Raw genomic sequence first — 22,109 nt, 5'->3', positions numbered from 1 at the left:
ATAATGAATGTCACAATGCTTTTGGTTTTTGAATAATCTAAAATTTTTGGCCTTTGAGTGTCACACCTTTTCTTTATCTTAATTAACACAGAAATGAATAAAACCGAGCCGCGTGTTCCACATGTTTTTCAGCGTTTAAGCTTTTCCAATCATATTATCTCATAAAAAACTTATAACAAGTGAGTGCAAAGTTGCTTGCCTTTATACTTTTTATATATTGATAGACTACTGTAGCATTGCAATAGAAGAAACAAAGTTAATATCCAAAGCAACTGGCAAAGGTCCTGCAGGCCGATTCATACTGTGTAAAATGAAAGCCCATATTCAGTCTGCATTGTGTGTGTGTGTGTGTGTGTGTGTGTTTGTGTGTGTGTGTGTGTGTGTGTGGTGACATATGAGCCTGTTTAATAATTGATATGTTTATGCCATACCTGCTCTGCATTTGCATCATGAAAAAACTAAAACCTAATATTGAAGAATTGCTCTGAGGATGTGATCACACACACACACACACACACACACACACACACACGCACACAGGCCTAGTTGTTGTTAGTGGTTATGATCTGTCTCAGGGCCTCCTCTTTCACACTGGAGCGTAGGGGGAGTCAGAGCACAGAGGACTCAACTACCAAGGCTTTGTTATTGCTTTATTGCTTCCTCCCAAAGAAAAGGAGCACAAAGGACTGTAGAGCCACCCCCTCCCCGACCTCCCCTCAGCCCCCCCACAGACCCCCTCCTGCTGAGAAGAACAGGCCTGCGGTGGGCAGGAGGCCTCCTCCTTTTTGAAGGCCAGCCTCTGAATAGTTGGCTGCGGTCATCGTTATCCTCCCAATTAACACTCGTTTGTCTCCAGTGAATTCAATTAGAGACATATTCATGAGTGACCAGCAGGGGAGGCGTGCGTGTGGGAGGGCGGGTCACTTCCCTACACAACATCAGAGCACTGAAGGTCAGCTCTTGTTCTGCCAAGACATCCATACATATGCAAGGTAGCCCCTTTTCTCTGTAGAAAACAGAGCAGTGAGGAGCAAAGGATCCTTAAGGGTTCATGATGAATATAGATTAAAGAATGGAATTGAAGAACATGAAAATAAGCCAAAAAGAAAGAGCAGGCAAAATTCTTACTATGATGATTACTGCTTTTCAGGGCAAAAGACGTCAAGACATCTATGAGAAAACTGGGACTGTTTGAAAAATTAACAAAAGTTGTACTACAGTGGTTACAAAAAACTGTTGTTTCAACATCATTTTAAGTACTCTGCGCTGCCTGATTTGAACAATGCAAAAAAACATGCTGTTTTTGATATACAGTTTGTATATCAGGCTTCCCCGTTTTAATAACGAATAGATTACCACCTCCTGCTGGCATGCAGAGTTATTTCCTCTCATGCAGGCGCAGAACTTACGTAATCAAGGGTGTAACTTTCGGGTTCAACATTGGGGGGGGATTGAGATCTCCACTTTTGAGCAAAGGTGAAATTTTGAGTGTTCATTTTCTGTATTCTGGTGAATTTTTCTGCAACAATTTGTGCCTTTTCTGCATCAATTTCTGGTGCAAATATCTTTATTTATGTAAAGGAAATTATAATAGTTTTTTGGGGTGGGTTGCACTGTCCAGTTTTGACTATGGGGGGGGGTTTGTAACCCCCCCATCCCCCCTATAAATTGTGCCTATGTACGTACTGGTTGGCAGTAGTTTTGTGCGGTGTGTATACAATAAGTGCAACTTTTTGGCCAAGAAACAGGTGATGTGTGGCGGCGCCACAGTTGGCCTTCGTCGCCACTAGTTCTTAGCCGCGTATGTCAGCACCTTTACATGCTGATTAAAAGGCATAATGTTTACCATGGTGACAATTTAAGTTTAGGGTGTTAGCATGCTAACATTTGCTTATTAGAAGCACTGAACACAAAGTACAGCTGGGCTGATGGAAATGTCATTCATTTTACAGGTGTTTGGTCCTAAACCAAATATTAAAGAACTGATGTAATATAGCACTGTTTGGATACTAGACAGATCATCAAAGTCATTAGGATCATCTTCTGGAGATCATGAATGTCTGTATAAAAAAAATACAAAATAAAAAATAAAAATTCACTTTTCAGCCAAATTTAGTGACATTACTGACCGTGGTGTAAGATGACAGCGCAGTAGAAAATGTTCCCCACCGAGTTCAGGTTTCAGTCTGGTGTCTCTGGCCTCGCTGTCGCTGCGTAATGCTGTCCTCGCATGCAACGCAGACAGGATGTGTCAACAGATAAAGCCAAATGAAAGACATCTGTCCGGTAGTCTGGAGCAGCTTCTCTGCGGTCAGCATCATGTCAGCACGGGGACACGCTGATCGCACCAGCAGCTTCAACTCTAGACCCCCATCTCCACAGGGAGAAGAAGAGGGCATTTCTGAGTGATGAAGCAGAATGAGTGAAGTGCTTATCCTCTGTGTGTCTGACACTGGGGGCCACGGGGAAATCAGATAAGATGTCACTGAGGTTGAGCGTTTTCATTGAGAGGCCTGGGCTGCTGCTGCTCTACATGAACCACGAGATGGGATCCAGTTATGAGTTTTCACTCTCCGTCTCGGCTTGAAACTTCACTTCAAAACACGCAGTCAGTCAGCGCCATGTTTTTGTGAGTTTGACCACCAAGACCTCTTCAACCATATTTCTTTGTTTATGTGTGTGACATGCCTTCTGTAAGGTTATGTCTTAATTAACCAAGAGTTCCTTCCTTCCTTCCTAAAGATGCAATAACTTTTTCTGGCCACTTGGGAACAGCAACAAAAAGCTGTGAACACAACACTGACATTGTAAACTTGAACCTATTTACACATCCAGCAGAGCTGGAGCAACATTAGTATTCATTTGGAGTTGTATTCTGGTAAATATATTTACCTTTTAGCTTTGTTTTGGTCTCCACCAACTCCTGGGTGAAATATCTGACCAGCTAGTTGCTAACTTTCTCTATCTGCTGTTTGGTGTTCGGCAGGTAACACACAGTGGGGGGGTTTTAAAGCTTTTTTCCCTGAAAACAGTTGCCTGCTGCTTAAAAACACACTGATGAGAGAGCAGTTAGGGTGAACCAAAATAGTGAAATTGCGAGCCAGAAAACCCAAACAATGAGCTAAAAGAAAAGCTTTTAAGCTCTGGAGAGTTCAGAGAAACTGCAGAATCCAGTGATAATTCTCTGTAGTTTCATTACTACAAGTGACACCTTTCACATAGACTACACACAGTCATTTGAGCCATTGTTAAAATAAAAAAATACTGATTATAGCACCTTTAAACTGGATCCCTTTTTTAGAAACAACCGTGTGATCATACTGCAGGGGTTGCTGGCTGAAGCGTTCCTCTCCGCTCCTTTTCACTTGCATAGAGCCATAGCACCTAACACTGTGTGTGTGTGTGTGTGTGTGTGTGTTTTAAGGAGCAGGACCACGGGAATGATGTGTGGTGGTGTGGTGACTGGATCTACCCTGGTGGTTTTCTCTTTCCCAGCCCTCTCTGTAGCTGTTCTTGTGATTATCATGAATTCTTACTCTATATTTTGATCATATACTGACTCACTGACCGATCCATCGCCAAGTCATATTTCTCTGGTAACATAGAATATTATCTTTGATTTGGTCTCGTCGTGATCTCTTTTTTCTTTGTATGAGTTGTTGATGTTTGAGGTATTTGAACTAGAGCTGGGCGATATAGAGAAAATCAAATAACACAATATTTTTGACCAAATACATCGATGTTGATATTGCGGTGATATTGTAGGGTTGACTACTACTGCTTTTGCCAAATATAGCATTTTCTGATTAAGACATGTGGGATATTCCAGTATTAATCGGGTTTTAGAGGCATTCTTTGGACATGTATACAGTGCATTCAGAATATGCATCTCAATCAGGATTTTTACCGCAGGCTTAAGGCCATTTTATAGTTGTGCATAAAAACGACGGCGTAGCCCCGCAGATCCCCGCAGATCCCCGCAGACCCCCGCAGACCCCTCTGCGTCTACGCCGGACACTACGCCGTAGTCTGATGCGCACCTCTCGAAAAATGTAACTACACACGCTGTGGCTTGGTAACGTTGCATTGCATTGACTCTAGAGTCGCTACTTGCTCCGAAGCTAATCGCCGTCACTCTCTCACTTCTCCCTCGCTCTATCAACCACCAGACCCGAGAAGAAGGAGAAACACATCTACTTTTAAACATGATCAAAGACTTGGATATCAACAGGTTTTTGGATATGTGCACACATCGCTACGCCGACCTTTTCAAGAAGCTGGTTGAAGGAATGAAAGAGGTCCAAAAAAAAATCCTGTTTTGCACGGCTACATGTGAACGGGCATATTAGTGGAATAATCAATTTCATTAGCTATGTAAACAGCTGAGTCACAATATCGTCTTTTACGGAATTAGAGCAAAAAACTGAAAATGATGTGCATGTAAATGTAGTCTCCGAGAGTTTTAATATATAATTATCAATAATGTGGATATAATAACTTAGTGGGTAAAGGCAAATAAAAAAAAAGTCGGGTAAGTCTGGTACATTACATCACTTTACAGTAATGTAATGTAATAAAGCCAGGAAATTGCGATATTACGATATCCAAAATGTAAGACAATATCTAGCCTAATATATCGATGTCGATATAATATATATTGCCAAGCCCTAACTTGAACTCAAAGCCACATTTTTCTATTCTCCTAACATCCTATGCGAGTTGTGTGAGTGTTAAAACGCAGTGAGTATAAAAGCCCTGCATGGTGTGTTTGGGCTGCTGCCTAATGCCCTCATTCAGACTAAAGGATGAGCGGGTTCCCTTAATGTGACACTGAACTAAATCATCATGCTTCGCAAATTCTGATGGGATGATATACTAGTCTGTGATGTGTGTGCGATCATGTCGTTGTGTGTGTATACTTAACTGTACATGTATCCATGCTTAAATGTTAAGCAGCCTTGGTGCACATTCATGTCATTAGCCTTCAGCGTCCCAGTGTGTGTGTGTGTGTGTGTGTGAGCTTTGCAGGGCCAGGGCACACAGGCCCCTGCGTCTCCTGAAATCACCTTCATGTGGAGTGACTTTTTGCTTCACCAGCGACAGGGCAACCCCACTCTTCATTTAATAGCTCGTAATTACTTCAGAATAGTTTAACGATTGCACTAAATCCAAGCTGAAGTGTTTAGGCCTCTTGTCTCCAGGATACAGGGCAAGCCTGGCGCTGAAGAGTTTCCCTACTGCGTCCAATGCTATGGGCCGACTTTCAGAATGGAAATTATCAGCAAATAGAGAATTGTGGAAATTTTTTTTATTAATTTCAATGCAATTCTTTTTTCTTTGCCAAACAAAATAAGGATGTTTTCCAGAAATGGGATCAGTTTGGCTTTCATTTCACTGGTGGCATTAAAAACCAATCCAAAAAATGTTATAATTTTGCTCAGTGGAGACAGTTTTAAGAGGCTTCATATTACTGCTCTTTTTATGAAAATAAATGTATTTCATTCTAAGAGACAGGCCTCCTGTGATGTGCTTTTCTATCCTATAACCCCTGTATTCTTGTATTTCTCCCTTGTAACAAGGCCAGGAGGTTTTATAAAAAAAAAAAGAAATAAGGAGAGAAAGAAAAATCTTATATTATGCAACGCCCCTCTTGATGCTGAACATGCTGTCTCAAAAGACCAGATGTGATTATGCAGATGTAAAAGCAGTAGAGAAAAGAAAATCATGGTATTGGACTCAAGCATGCGCTCTCTGCCCTTTCTGTGCCCTAATAAGCTTTACTGATGAGTTCATTTATATAAAAAGTATGAGCTCACTCTATAGCTGGCGCACATGTAACCCAGTCAAAACACAAGAAAACTGGTCCAAAAACAAAAACAAGCTCTGACCTTTGGGGGTGTTCATGGGATCACACACCATTGCCGCTTTCTAAAGGTCACAAGGTTTTTGGGGGAAAAAAGCCCATCCAGAGGAACCTATGACACAGGGGTGCAGAATATCAGGTAACACTTTGGCTGTATTTTTTCCACAAGTGTCAACTTTGGAAATGTTAAGCTGTTGTACGTGCGTATGTGTCTGACAGGGTTTCATTTCTAAAGTTCCCAACCGGGACGTCTTTGACTCTAACACTTCTATAGAAATTAATTTGAAAGGTGGTTTCTGCGGTGTATGGACGTATAATCTGCAACTACCACTGCTTTTTGAAATGCTATGTCTGTCTTTCTTTCCCTAAATATGTCTTAACTCTGTAAAACAACATGAGCAATATCTTTAATGGTTGTAAATGTTTCTTTTATCCCTGTTGTGACAAATGGCTTTTGGTAGCTGTGACAGCGAGCAGCTGAACAGGACACTTTGATTGTATGGAATTAAATGCAAGCAGCTGCGGGGGCTAATAGAGGGATATGCCATTTGGCTTTAATTACAGAAATGTCATGAAGGAACCACACCAACATAGTGGAGTTGAAAGAAAAGGGAAAATAAAAGAGCACATAAGAGAACCTTTGCAGAGCTTGTCTGGTGGAGATTTGTAGAATGTAGGAAAAGATCACAAATATATGAGTGGAAATAGAGGAAAGCAGCTCCCTCTTCTCCTGCTGTCTTTGACCCCAAACTGTGATGTTTTATGAAGTTAATGCATTCATTGTTCTCAGTTATATACCTTGCTATGCTTCACTTATGGCTTAAAAACATTTATAAGAATTTCTTTTCATAAATCATTTTGCTGAGGGACGGCCCTCTGGTTCACATGGAAGACTGATCCATTTTTTTTTTTTTAAAGTACCGTGGGAAAGAATGTCTGAGACTGTAGGCTTTCTAATCAAGAAATAAAAGCACAAATAAAAATGAAAAGAAAGATTACGATTATAGTGCAGTTGTAACATTTCGTAATGTTCTGTTCTGTTACGTCAAGATTACCTCTCTCGGAATAGGTTGGGAAAACCTATATAAAGTATATTTGATTTAAAAGAACCTGTGAAAATTGTGTATAGGACATGGATGCATAAATGCATGGATATCAACCATAGAACAAACTTTAGACATGGAAACATTTACCTTTACAATCAGAGAGCACATACACAAATGGAGTAAGATCTATCCCAAAAAAAGAACCTGTAAAATAAAATATGTCAATCTTCTGGTTTTGTTTTGTTTCATTTTTATTTTGTTCTGGTCTTAATGTTTTTGATCTGATGGTTGATTGAGTTTTGTGTGTTGCAACTATTACAAACATTAACCCTCCATCAAAAGCTAAACATCAGAACCCCTTAATTTTCTCGCTGCCAGAGCACAGGACATGTGTGATAGAAAACTTGTATGGGAAAGAAGTAAAAGTTTGGCGTGTGAAGTTAAGCAAGCGGGGTTGTGGAATTACCCTTCAACAGATGCAGTGGATTAGGGTTGGAGCGGGCCACACCCGGCCAGGCACAGACTCATTACACTGTGATTGATTAGTGTGTAATTAGATTGCTCGCTGATCACTGGTTGACAAAAATACGCATCACATCCTGTGTGCTGCAGAACCGACAACAAATCCACACAGTAGCCTGCAATAGAGTACAAGTCATGTCTCTAAGCTTTCCCTTTCTCAGACACGACATTTACCAAAGCACGGGGGGAATTCCATGCGGTTTTCTGTTGACAGCCATAAGTGGGCACGGATCACATCACGCTAAACAATGCTGCTCCCTGTTTCAGGACAGTGACGCAGCGCCAAGGTAACAAGGCTGGCAGATAATACGTTTGACCGAGCTAAGCCGCAGATAAAAAAAGAGAATCGAGGCTTGAATGTCCAGGTCAGGACACCACGTTGCAATAATTCAGCGATGCTGGAGTGTCAAGTGCAGGCAGCTGCGTCACAGCTGGGCCTGGTTTCCTCTATAAGAGCTGCGGCTTTGGCAACAACTTTTCCAGAATGGTTCTTGTGAGGGGAAGTAGGAGGAAAAGGCTGACCACCCTTCCCAAGCTAAAGCACAGTGCTGCTCTTTTTTTAAAAGATGATTTTTTAGGCCTTTATTTCCATTGGACAGATGAAGACATGAAAGGGGAGAGAGAGGGGGAATGACATGCAGAAAGGGCCGCAGATCAGAGTCGAACCCGCGGCCACTGCGTTGAGGCGTAAACATATACATACATATATATATATATATATATATGTGTGTGTGTGTGTGCGCCTGCTCTACCAGGTGAGCTAACCCGGCCACACAGTGCTCTTTTCTATCTTAGTTTCTTTTTCTTTCGGTACCCACACGTCCAAGTCGTCCTTTCCACCGTGCGTTCACACGAGGAGCATGCGTTCCTTTCCGTCCATCACATGTGGCCAGAAGTCAGCCAGTCTGGTCTGAGGGTTCCTGCTGAACCCAGGCGCCAGATGAGGTCCCGGTGAGTGCCGAAAACCCTGGAATGCAACATCATAAATAACAAACTGTTTAAATATGTGTTGGACTAATAAGAGCATGTGACCGAGTGGAGTTTTCCACATTCTTCCGCATAAACTGATTTTGCCACGAACCGGTCCAGCTTTTATGGCTCAACATAAAACCACAGTGATGGCATACCGTTTTACTACACAGTATATCACCCATATAAACATCTTCAAAATAAACCTGTGTATGTGGTTTTCTTTGGATTCACTGGGTTAAAGTTACAAAATTTTTTTCCACAAGTAGATTAAACTGTCAGCATCCACTCGCAGACTCTGGTGTGTTCAGAGTAACGTTACCCTCATGTTCAAAGTAAGACTCGCTTTTTCTTACATTTAGCACGGCACATGAAAAATATTGACGTAAAGTAATTTCCCTCCCTTTTATATATCATAAACCAGTTATTACTGCTGATCTCGTGAATGCACATCCCAGGAATAGAAACCACTTTACACTGTAGCAAGTCTGGAAGCTCTTATGAACTACTGTTATGGATTTATTAACCCTTGCGTTGTCTTCCATTCGACCATTCCTTCTTTTCACTACCATGTATAAACACCACTAACACCAACTTATTACTAGATTTACACTTATTTTTGGAATTCATGGTCAATAAACCTCATTTATAGGAAATTATACAGAATTCTTGAGTTAAAAAGCAGAAATTATGAATTCTTTAGACTAATATTAAAGGAAGGATCATCACAGAATGGCATATGTCAATGTTCAGTCGAGATACTGATACTGAAATTTCTTTTCAAATGCTAACAAAACAAACAAAACACAAAATTCAATGAAAGTAGAGATTTTTGTTGTACTTGTGAAGCGCAATGTGTGGAATCATCCATGTTATTATTGGGTAAATAGATAATAGTTAAAAAGAAACTCATATTTCTGATATAGACATTTAGACAACGGGTCAAATTTGACCCCGAAGACAACACAAGGGTTAAGAATAGTTGCACATTATTACTTCAACAGAAGAAATGCAAAGGTGCAGAAAGTCACATGCATTTTTTATGTACATCTCTATAGGTGGGGGGCTGGGGCTTTGTTGCTAAAGAGCAAGAAGATAAAAAGAAGGGGCAGAAGCCCAGCTCATAATTAATCATACAGTAGGACCCTACGTTAATCGTTTCCTCCCTCAGCCTCCTGCACTCTCTACTCTTCAACTGAATCATCCCACATTATTTTTTTCTTGCGTATATTGTGACCCCAAAAAAAAGCATCTCAAATAAACTGGACTTCCTTTCCTCTAGCCTGAAGTTTGTAAATCCATCAGTGAAGTATTTTCAAGAGCACGCTTTGTTTTATTGCGGCTACATTTTCTAGAAGGCTCCCCGAGCTAACCTCCTTCTCACTTCCTGTCAACCTCTGCAGCCCCCTTTTAGGTTAACACACATTCCACGTAACCCGAGGGGGTCCTGCTGCTCACACCAGGACACACCAGCACACACTGGGAGTAGGAACTGTAATGGAATTAGGGCATTAGAAATTGTAATCCTTTACACTACTTATTACTACAAAAAACTGTTCCTCTATAAAATGTTAGGAAAATGAATATCTTAAAAGACAACTCAATTGCTGTTTTGTATCTGCTTTTATATCTGTATGTGTTGTCAATGCATGTATGTTTCACGTGTATATATTTTGTTTTATTTATAGTGACATGCATATCTGCGCAGGCACACACACGCACGCATGCACGCGCACACACACACACACACACACACACACACACACACACACACACACAATACTGTTTGTAATTTTTGATGTTCTTGTTTTATATATTTTGTCATTCTAACTTTTTCATCACTATTATGTAGTCATTATTTTCAGTATAATTGTTGTGTTCTTTAAATATTGATGTTATTTTGCGAAATTTTAAAATTATTTAGGTTAGGGTTAGTCTATATCCTCGACCTTCCACTTCCGGGATTGCCCCATTGCTGCCGAAAATTTCGCTGTCCTTATTTTCGGCCGGATGTCCGTTACCTTCCTCTTTCTTTGTGTTGGCGTTCTAACCGCCGGTGGATTTGTGAGGACTACGGTTAAATGCTCCTCAGATCTCTGCAGGGTAAATCCAGACAGCTAGCTAGACTATCTGTCCAATCTGAGTTTTCTGTTCCACGACTAACTACTTTTGAACGTACACATGTTCCACCAAACAAGTTCCTTCCAGAGGCTATTTTGCAGAGGCATCGTGGCTCCATGCAGCGCTTAGCGTCGCCCAAGACGATTGTGATTGGTTTAAAGAAATGCCAATAAACCAGAGCACGTTTTTCTCCCATCCAGGAATGCTGTGGGGACTAGCCAGACCCCGCTGTGGAGGAAGGTCTGGCAATGCGAGACCACCTCAACCTAGTCTCGCTTTGCCAGAGCTTACTCCACAGCGCTGAGTAAGAGCAAAAGAAAACGCAACATACAATATTAAATGAAGTTAACTGTTCACACAATACAGTCACATGAGATATTTAAATTAGCTGATACATGGTTATAATACCATACTAGTGTATTGCTGTGTGTACTTCGTCCACAGCAATCACTCCCAAAACGTCCCAGTTAGAGCATAAATGCCGTAAACATATTCTTTATAAATCTTTACAATCATTCCCCCAAAGAACCAAGCAGGCCTGCCTTGTTGCACCATCCCAATTTTGATTAAAAACTTGCCATTTTCAGCGCGTAGCTCGCTAGCTCGAAGTTTGTTGTTGTTACCTGAAGAGAACGGGGTTTAAGAACGGCAACACACAGACAGCGGAAGTGCCAATAAGCCCATTGGGTTTTCTGCTTCTCCCTGCGCTGTACATTATGTGATTTTTGTTTTATTTGTCATTTTAAATTGTACTAAATAAAAAAACTCAAAACTAAACCAAACTTACTAAAAAAGTAATCACATTGTTACAGCCCAACACATCTTCCAAAGCTGCTTTACACACAGTCAGAGCCAGTGGTGTAGTCTAGTGTATTGTAGTGGGTATACTGTACTGTATATATATTGGCCAGAATCTGCCTTTCAAAATATATCAAAAATATAATGGAAAGTATGTTGTTGTGTGTCATTGGGCATTTTTAAGTGGGTATATGGAAATCCTGGAGCTTTCTTAGTGGGTATACTGCGTATACCTGCGTATCACGTAGACCACACCACTACGATAGCAAGAAACACACTTACTGTAAATACACCCAGTGGACATTCAGCACATATACAGTCAGTCAAACACACAACTGTATCAGGCAGTAACCCAACAAAGATTCCCTAATTCCAGCCCGTTTCAAAGCAAAGAGTCAACAGCTATGTAACTGTGAACATCTTTTGCCATGCGGCCTATGAATAAAGATGAAAAAAGAGAGGGGGGGATAAATCTACTATATGTGCCTCACCCTGCACATGTCCCACAAGAAATACGATACTCGCAAATCTTCGAGAGAAACAATGTGACACACGACTTTAATATCCACTCAGTGACAGCGCACGCGAGCCTCGGCCGAGAGCCTCGCAGAGCTGCGAGCCCACTGCACACTTTTCACACTGAAACCTTTAGCGGCTATTCTTGTCTCCAGCCGCGTGTAATTAAGTTCCTGTCGTCCTCCACTCTTAAACATTGCTTAACATAAACGGAGGCCTGGCTCGTTAATTAGTTCCGGTGTGCGATCACAAGCCGCTGCTCTCAGACGCTGACATGAACCTGCTCCCTCTCCATGTAGAGCGCGGCGGCGGAGAGGAGAGGGCCATGAACGAAAGTGGAACATCAATCGGGAGGATGTGACGGGGAGGGAGTCCATGTCACGTTAATGAAGAGAGCGAGGCGAGCCGGTGGTATCGCTGCTCCTGACTGTGGATGATGGACTGTGGAAGAAGTAAGGGAGGAAACTTTATTCTTTTCTCTTTTTTTAACTTTTTACTGTATGGATTTCATTTATTGCTTATTGCTTTTCAACGCTGTAAGCAAGAACAAAACATTTCTGTTAGCTCCTTTTAATTTATTATGTTCTACAACGATATTCATCGAAAAGGGTTTCACAACTACAATATATTGTTTCAACTATGTTATTGTAAGTGCTACTGTATGACTAAATAATGGATAAAGCTTGTTATCTGTTCTCTTTTTGCATGTATGGATGCTGGGAGGAGGATATATGCTATATATATATATATATATATATATATATATATATATATATATATATATATATATATATATATACAGTATATATATATATATTTCCATATTTGACATGAATCACATGTGACAAATCCGTGATGGGATGTATGGTGCAGGTGGAAAGATGAAGTTCCCCGGCTTTCATCTTCATGCAATTACTGCGCTGTGGATGGCCAGCGCTGATTAATGCAGCCCAGTGATATAGGGCGCCGCAAAATGGAAGGGCATATTTATGAAGTCCTTTAATCTCCCTTGACAACAGCCTCATGTAAGCCAACAGGCTCATCTCCGATGGCCACATTAGGCCAACTGTTCTCTCCGCGGGTGAATTACTGCCGTCACCTGTCGGAGATTTCACAGGACAGCGCCTCATTTGAGGTCAATTCCTGTCTTTCCCAGCAGATCAGCGGGTCCAGCAGAGAGGCAAGCTGATAAAGTTTGGGATTTTGAGGATTGCGGATTAGAGAGATCAAAAGGCAATGGCGCTAATCCCTCCCCGTTATTAAAGATGATAGCGCTATAAATGACAACACATGCAAAACTTCTCGGTAGCGTAAGTACTTAGCAGAACCAGGCTCAAGGGATGGGTCCGCCTCCAAGCTGGATTAACCAGTAGAGATGGGATGTTGATCTTATAGTTATTCTCTCTGTTCCCTTAGTTTCTTTTTCTCTCTTTCTCTGTGAGGAAGTGCATGACTGTGTGTGGAATGAAGACAGGAATGCAGCAGCAGCAGCGAGGTTGTGGGAGCTCCTGTCTCTGCACTGTACACTGCAATTATCTCCAGAAGCCCAGGAAGCTAATTGGAAGAGATGTGGGATAAATCCCAGCCTGGGGGAATTGTGCTAATTTTCCACTTTCGACTGACCTAATAAGAGGGCCATCCACTGCCACTGGAATGATGGTATACTGGAAAAGAGAGAGAGAGAGAGAGCAATGCCATCCTCATTCTGTGTTAACATGCATACTTAATGGCCCTCCCACACTGGAATCTAACTGCACAGCGCAGATTACATTACATCTTCTGCGTTTTGGTGCCTTCTTTCTCTTATACAAGCATTCTGGTAATTATCCATGTGCATATATGTGATATTTCTGGGAATTGAGCCCAGTACCTCTCCAGCTGACACTGCCCTCATATTACTTTGTCCGATGAACATCCCAAACAACACGGACACTCGCTTCACGGATTCCTACTGAGCAGTGAAGTGTGCACAACCACAGTCAGGGCTCCTCTGTGCATATGATAAATCTAATCCTCTTCCTTGGAAGTTCTAACAGGGAAGTCTCTATTCCGACACAACCTTAATCACATTAACCCCCTTTTTTCTTCACTGTGTGCCAGACCTGCAGCTTGAACTTGGTTCCAGGGTTCCTGGTAGCTTCTACGGCGTTGGGTTAAGCCTGTGCAAAAGTCGTCCAAGAATTCAAGTCCTGCTATAACGCCATGTTTATAAACCACAATGTGTCACAGGAAATTAAAAAAGAAATTACAATCCACACAATCCAAAGCCAAATGTATGTGTAATCAATAAACTGCTGTTACATGCACCACTTGTTAGTGGTTGTCTGGCAGACTGTTGTTGTCAGTATGAAACTGGGGAGGAGCCATTGATCAGTATTGTCCATTCAAACAGACATGAACGCAAACAATCCAGCAGGCTTATTTATCCTTTCCATTATTTGATTCCAGTTGCAACCGATGTTCGTCGCAGAATCTGAGCCTTGTGTAAAGTCACTTCAGAGTAATGTATTACCAAAGCAGACCCAATCAAACAGCACAGCATGTAGAATTTATTTTTAAAAGAGGAAAACACTGTCAACAGCTACTAAACAACTTGCTAAATCAGCCTTATGAGCAGTATCGACTCCAGTGTGAGGAGAGATGACTTTATGAGATTAGAGAGTTGCCAAAAATTGTCAGACTATTGCCACTGTGGGCAGCACGGTTGCTTAGTGGTTAGCACTGCCGCCTCAAAGCAAGTAGGCACTGCAGAGTTCGATCCCAGGTCCAGGCAGTCTTTCTGTGTGGAGTTTGCATGTTCTGCCCGTGTTTGCCTGGGTTTTCTCCGGGTGCTCCAGTAATAAAGACATGCATGCTAGGTAACTAGGACTACAGTTGAAAATGAGCCAGCTGGCTAACATTAGCACATTTACAGAAATGTTGATTAATGTGCATTGTCCTCATCAATAAATAAATCTTAAATCACAGACAAATTCAAAGAATAGCAAGAGACTCGATGGTTTATGACCACATTACAAATCAGCTATGTGACTGCAGTGTAATCCACAAAACTAGTTACTGAAAACATAGAAAGGACTTTGTAAATGATTTACAAACACAGTAAGCTGGTGCTACTCTCTTGACCCATAAAGGAACAGCTGACAAGGCCCTCCTCCCCCACTTGAACATTAATTCCACCACTGTAACCTGAACAACACGTGATTGTAGTTGAAGGGTCTGACATGGCTTTGGATGGCTCAGATCATGGGATGTGCTGCATGTTAGCAGGGAGAAGCTTTGAAGTTCAAAATGTGTCAGATTATATATTGTAGCAGTGGTGAGTACTGTCAAAACCTAAAGTTTTGATAGTTGAAAGCTTCACTAACATTAATGATGCTTCACGTAAAGGTTAGACCAGGGGTAAGCAACCTTAAGCACACGGTAGCTCAACCAATGGATGGTTTTTTCCAATCTGCATGCCAAATGACCTCTTTCACAGCCATTGGCAGTAGCAAGGCCTGTTATTTATGGTAGTTTGATTAACTTTTTTCCCACCCGCCCTACCCTGCTTCTGATTGGCTAGTACTCGTTGCCTTCTTCACAGAATGCGGAGTAGAGGAAAATAAAAAACACAGCCTGAGCAGGCTTAGTAGATGATGGCAGGCGTAATGCTGAAATAGCACACTGATTAAAAAGAAAATTTTGAAATGGCACTTCATAATGAAAAGATTGCCGAACCCTGGGTTAGACTGTCTGACGTGTTGTCTCGTTGCCCAGTGGGCTCCTCTTCACTGTGTTTCCACTGACTTCTGTAACACTTTGGAGCGGAATTATAATCAAAAGAAACAAGAGAGCCCAGAAACACCCTCCAACAGATGCAAGCAATGACACGCAAAAGTCTTTCTAGACGCCAGCTCATAATGCCTTTTAATGGTCTTGTTTAACAAGCAAGGGAAGTGGTTTCCCCCCATTACCCACAAACCCCAAAATCTTGCCTAGCCAAGGACAGGGATATCCCAGAGTTCAGTGGGAGCAGCATCAATCTTCTTGTCCCCAAAGACATGTGCTTATTCAATAGAGAAGGATCAACCGAGATCTGGACCGTGTCAGAACTCACTAAACACGCATCACGCAGCCTTTGCTTTGCTTGTTCAGCCAAACCACTCGTACTAAACTGAAACACCACCAGAACAATCTACAGTAATTGATGTTTTCTCGAGAGCAGTCTCAACACCGCTGAATAAATTCAACGAATCATGTGCATGCTGTCTGGATTACTGCAAGAAACTTCAAACACTTGGATGGCATTATTCCCAAAATGTCATTATATTTTGTTCCACAGCAATATTTCACACCGTAATAGACTTGAAGCAACAACAAAATTGTGACAGTTCTAAAAAAAATTTAAAGTGCCTATATTATGAAAAAAAATCCCTTTTTTCTGGGATTTGGGGTGTTATTTTGTGTATCTGGTGCTTTCACACGCATACAAACTTACTTCTCAATGGCAAAACACTACAAGACTACAAAAGAACTACTTCCATGTCCCTGTTCTGCAGGTATTCCACGCAAAGTGCGCCCTTGTTTATAAGAAGTCTCCCGGCTTGTCCTGCCTTGTACTGACTGAAGTTAGAGAAACAGCTAGCTAGCTGATGTGATCCTTACCTAGCTACTGCGCATGTGCAACTCCCAACAAAGATGGGATAGAAGTGAGAGGTCTCACTCTGTAGCTAAAACAGAGCACTCAACACATCGGGTGAAAAGAGGAGCTGCAGCAATGTGCAGTACAACAAATATATGGTGTTTTTTGAAAATTAAACCATGTTAACCTATTCTGGTACAACCTCAAAATACAATTATGAACCTGAAAACGAGCAATATAATATATAATATAATAATATGGGCACTTTAAAAGTGCCCATATTAAATGTGTAATTTTGAGAGTGCAATGTTGCATTGAGTAAATCCTAGCTACAAATGTACAAAAGCCTCCACTAAACAAACCCCAAACATTTTCTAAAACATTCACAAATTCTTTAAAATTTCAGTGCATGCTTCATAATACTAGTTCAGCAAATAATCCCAATCGAACTCAATGTCCATTTACTGGCTTTTTTAAGCTACTTATTCTAAGGTCAAGAATTAATGTGGCTTAATTTTATTTTTACTGTCCTTGCATGTCATCAGTTCCATCTCCATGACAACTGAGCAATCAGCTAATAAATGCCATGTCTGCGTCCGAAATCACCTAATATGCATTACCTGTAAAATACTGAATATATGCCGTTCAACATACTTTTGTCAATAAACAGTAATATGTATCTTTTTGGACGCACTGAGCTGTAATTCCTGAGAGCCTCCTTGCCAGTTGGAGACGAGTGACTATGGTAACCTGTGCCAACCTCAGCTCTACTGGCATCGTCTGATAATGTCTAAATGCTTAGCAACTATTTCAGGTGACCAAATCACTGAATATTTTATATGTAGAAGTGTTATTCACATTCCAGAGCTGCCTTGGTCGCGGTCCGTTTGACTGTTATGAACTATGTCATTACCACATTGCATGTTTGTATGGAATATTACCCCATGTCATACAGTATGTTTGAAAGCTCTGGAAAAAGCTAGTAAGTGGACCTTGAGTTGTTTTGTCAAACTACATAAAGTTTCACAGTTTCATTTTTATCGTGCAGTTTGCCACACACACACACACACACACACACACACACACACACACACACACACACACGGACTATGGGTACATCAGATCATGTCTGGTTGTTAGCAGACAGCATGAGTTTGCTCTCAGAGGATCAGGTAGGGACATATTTGACTGTATCTCCACTTCAAAGATAACGTTGCCTCCTAAATTCCCCTGCTTCACACTAATCCTTCCTCTGCAGTGTAAATCTGAATTGACTCACTGTATGAGAAATGAAGTGGCATACAGTAACTCAATTGTCCAAGCCCCAACTACATTCACAGAGATACTGTAGGATACACTGGCTTGGAATTTATTTTTTGTAATAACTTTAGGGTAAGACCTGGTTTTTAATCTTAAACCAGGACAGGTAAGTACTTCAGTCTTCAAATACTGCAAATACTTCAGCTGACATGTTGTTATAGACAGGCAGGTGGGGCTGACAGCACACTCTACGCTTTGATGCTGACTGGCATTTATGAGTAGAGTTCATACATTAAATGCTTGTCAGCACACATCCTCCTGTTCATGTAGTCAGGTCTACCTTCCCTACACGTTAAATGTCTGAAGAAAAAAGGCCTAACCTTTCCCTGGGTAATGGTATTTACACTTCAAGTCTGCACATTAGGTAAATGTACACGGAAAATTAGGGTCAATTATATTTCTTTAAGCAACCAAAAAAAAGATTTTTTTCCTTTCCCTTAAAGCAACTATCACTGATTTTTTTTTTAAATGTATGTACAATGGATCAACTATGAGTAGGCCCTAATGTGAAAGGGGGCACTTGTGGTGATGAATGTATAGAATCATCACTCTGCAGTTCCCCTCAGCTCTGCGGAGCATTTGAACATCTTTCAACTCTTTGCTCTTTAGATTCATTCTCACCAGTCTCATAGTGCCATTTATTAGCCGCAGGCAGCTTTTCAGTGTGAAAGCTCTAAAACCCCAATGTGCACTACATAACCAGCACCAAATGGCAGACACACAAAGGTAGCAACAAGCTAATGAACATAGTGAAGCATTTAGCAGCTAAAGAGCCAAATATTTTCCTCAGGATTTATTCGAGACCCAAAACAGGACAGGAAAAAACAGAACCTAACATTCACCATTGGCCAAAAAAAACAACTCCAAATGAATGCCAATGTTACTGGATAATCGGCTGGATGTGTAAATGCCATAGACAGTATATAAACTGGACCAACAGATCCTGTATCTCTGGACGGAGACCAGTGAAGGATATTTGAAGGACTTTTCCGGTGAGCGCTGAGCATTACTGAGCAGCCTCCAACTGAGAGAGACGACGTAAATGTGACGTGAGCAACGTGTCTGAAAGTTGTAAGTCTTCTGGTAGCTGTGCCAAGAGAAATCTCAATCATTCCCAATCTTGCAGAGACGGAGACCGTAGGTATAAGTAAGGAGATAATGGGCACAGGCTAATTGCTAACTAAAATGCTAGTTAACATTAGTAATTAAACTTAAACAGCTCATGTAAGTCAAAACTGCCTGCAAACTTCTCCTGTACTATACGGTAATTCCTCTACTATGCGACAGTAAGTCACGTGGTTATGACACAATCGTTAACCTCGTTTTACAAAAGCGTCTGCTACGGAGCCGTAACGTGAGGTACAAGGTAATGGAGCCTTTTATACATTGTTGTGTTTCTTTAGAAATAAACAATGGACAAAAAAAGTCTTTACACACTTCAGATGTAAAGTTATTTGCTGTCAAAGTGAAGTCAAAATGAATGGGAGTCAATGGAATACTAACGTCGGGTGATCATTTGGTAGCATCAAAATGGCGCCATAGGAGGTTTGAGTTCTGAAGCGAAGCTAACCCCCTTGGTAAATGCGCAACTGTTGCGCAGCTTGTCTGCTTACAAGTTCACCGACTTAAGTGGGTGATAATATGTCAGTGATGTATCACCACTGCCCCCAAGTGGTCAGAAAAGCAGTTATAGCTGCCCAGTGAATACATGGCTACAGCTAGCAGCTAGCTTAGCCTAAGCTTGAAGACTGGAAACAGGGAAAAATCTAGGCTGCTTCTGTGCAAAGGTAACAAAATCTGCATACCAGCACCTTAAATCTCACTAATTAACATGTTATATCCTGTCTGTTTGATTGATTTTATTAACTTTGAACAGAGCAAAGTCTTTGTTTCCTGTTTCCCGTCTTTATGCTAAGCTAACTGGCTGTTGGCTGTAACGGGAGCTACAGTATAGTATAGCAGTATATCAATCTTCTCATCTAACTCAAGTAAGCGCATTTCCCAAAATACCAAACTATTGCTTTAAAGTCTAATAATTGACATAAGATGGCAACGTTGTTTTTGAGTAGAAGAAATCAGCAGCAGGCTGCTCTGTTGTTGTGGAGCCAGTGAAGACAGCGAGCAACGCAGTGGAACCAAACCCAATGTTTAATGCTTTGTCCTGAACTTAAACGTCCTGGATCAGCATCACTGAACAAAATAACTTGAAAGCCAAGGGCTCACACTGCTCATAATCAGTGTGAGATTTTATAAACTCGCTATATGCTTCCGATCTGTAATATCCGCTCTGCTCCAAGGAAGCAGAGAGGGAAGGAAACATTAAAGCAACCCCCTGAGGTTTCCTATAAGGCAAAGAGACACTCTGGACATTATTGCATTGTTTTGCTTCTCCAGAGAAACTACTTAAATGTCTTTCCACCTTTAAATTCCCATTTGAATATAAATTAAAAAATGTTTTTACTATTTCTGTACTGCTATTTTATTTATTCGTGCCATTTTTATCAGGATATTGGCAATTACAGCACCGGTGTGCCCTGCCTGACCATTAAAGGGCTTAAACATGTTGTGGTTTTTAGTCATTTCCTGCATGCACAGTTTTTTTTTTCTGTCCTCACGTTGAATGGTAGAGCTGTATGAAACTGAACATGCAATACTTGTCACATTTCATTGAGTGTAATGGATCCAGAGATAAAATTCTGCTTAGCACCGAGAATGTTTTCAAGAAAACACTATTCTTCCATTACACCTGTGCGTTTCACGTTTCACACGAGTAACAGCTCTCTTCTCTCTCTTCCTCTCTTCCCTTGTCTTCCCTCTATCTGTCATGTTAACGATCCTCCCATTTGGGGTTCCTGATATCCCGGCTCCTCTCAAAGGATCCTGCTTGGCAGAAATAGAGTTTGGAGCAGCAGAGCTGTTTCCTCATTGATTTTGGATCTGACCTTCCTGTAACCTCGCGTAAAACAATCGCCTGTGTGCCCAAAGTCCCCCTCGCAGCAACCGGCTGCCTTTAGAGACAGTCAAACACAGACACAGGCAAAGAAAACGCAACTTTATCACACTTCCCTCCTGACAGCAGTGAAAACACAAGGTAGACAATAGGGACACAACCTGAGAATACGAAGGGCTGCTCCGTCCCAGAGCTGGTGAATCCCATAGAGCTGTCGGCCTAGAAAAAAAAAAAAAAACGGGGAATTCATACAGCACAAGTTAAGAAGTTGAGGTTTTCTTCACTACATGGAGTCAAAGATGTCCTTTATTCTCAAAGGAAAATAGATAAATTAAGCAGAGGGTAAAGAGGTGAGCCAGGAATACCCAGCTGTGAATTGGCCTGAAAAGCGTGACTGTGCCAAACCAAAGATGACAACCTGAGGGTCATTACCCGGTGATTAAATACTGTATGTGCTAGAAGTCAAATCTGGAGGGGATGGGGTTGAATAGAACTGTAGTTTAGCTGTATAGCAGCTATGCAGTGTGACCAGTGATTTCCCTTCTTCTGCTTGAACCCCTACACTTCACAAGTCCTTTTCTTCATGAAAAGACGCGTGATAAATAAAGGTGTTTGCCCACCTTTTCCATTTTGCAGCGTGCAAACTCAGCTCACTTTCACACATCTGTTTCTATGCTGTCTTGTTATCACGGTCCATGGACCACGGTAGGGAGCTCGCTGCATAATAGAGATCATAGTGATGGATGGGCTGGAGTTTGGAGAGACCTCTGGAAAGAACTTGGGATCCCGCTTATGAAGTCTGACAGGAATCCAAAAAAGGTCCTGGAGGGAGGCAGGAAAGGTGAAAACCTCAGACTGAAAGGGTATAATCAGAAAATAACTAACTAGTCATTTTTCTCACTTTTTAGGGATAAAATGCTACATTCTGTTATCTGTGGCCTATAATGTGATAGTCACTAAGCTGACAGCAAACTGCACCATGAAAAATGTTAAAACTGCATTTTTGATACTGTGTTTCTCATCTAACTAACACATAGAAACACACTTGGGTGTGTCACAATAAATTCTACGTAATGGCAAGGGTTCTTTTTAGGACACAGCTTTCCTTTTAAAGCACTCCTAAACTTAACTTTACAATCCTGTTGCTGAGGTGAGACATTTTTTCCTCCTCAGACTTCTTTTCTCTGTGTACACTTTGAGACAAATGTGTGTGTGTGTGTGTGTGTGTGTGTGTGTGTGTCTGACATTCCTCTGGGCTCGCTATTGTTGCAGTTTGTGGTTGTATGACCAACAGCAGGACAATGACTGATGCAGCTGTTCAGACCGTGTCAGTGGTAAAATAGCAGACGAGGCCTGCTACATGTTACCAACAGTTATTAATGG

General features: G+C 41.3%; 1 long non-coding RNA gene across 1 annotated transcript in view; it reads right to left on the bottom strand.

Moving 5' to 3' along the window:
* Positions 1–8,166: 8,166 nt before the first annotated feature.
* Positions 8,167–22,109, bottom strand: part of LOC114561255 (uncharacterized) — a 53,333-nt gene continuing 39,390 nt past the window's right edge. The window contains exon 3 of the long non-coding RNA XR_003693336.1: positions 8,167–8,398. This is a non-coding gene — a long non-coding RNA (uncharacterized LOC114561255). The remainder of the gene's footprint in view (positions 8,399–22,109) is intronic.

This window comes from Perca flavescens, chromosome 9 (assembly GCF_004354835.1).
Source record: "Perca flavescens isolate YP-PL-M2 chromosome 9, PFLA_1.0, whole genome shotgun sequence".
Lineage (NCBI taxonomy): Eukaryota > Metazoa > Chordata > Actinopteri > Perciformes > Percidae > Perca > Perca flavescens.
The sequence above is the reverse complement of the archived record's forward strand: the minus strand, read 5'-3'. Positions and strand labels throughout refer to the sequence as shown.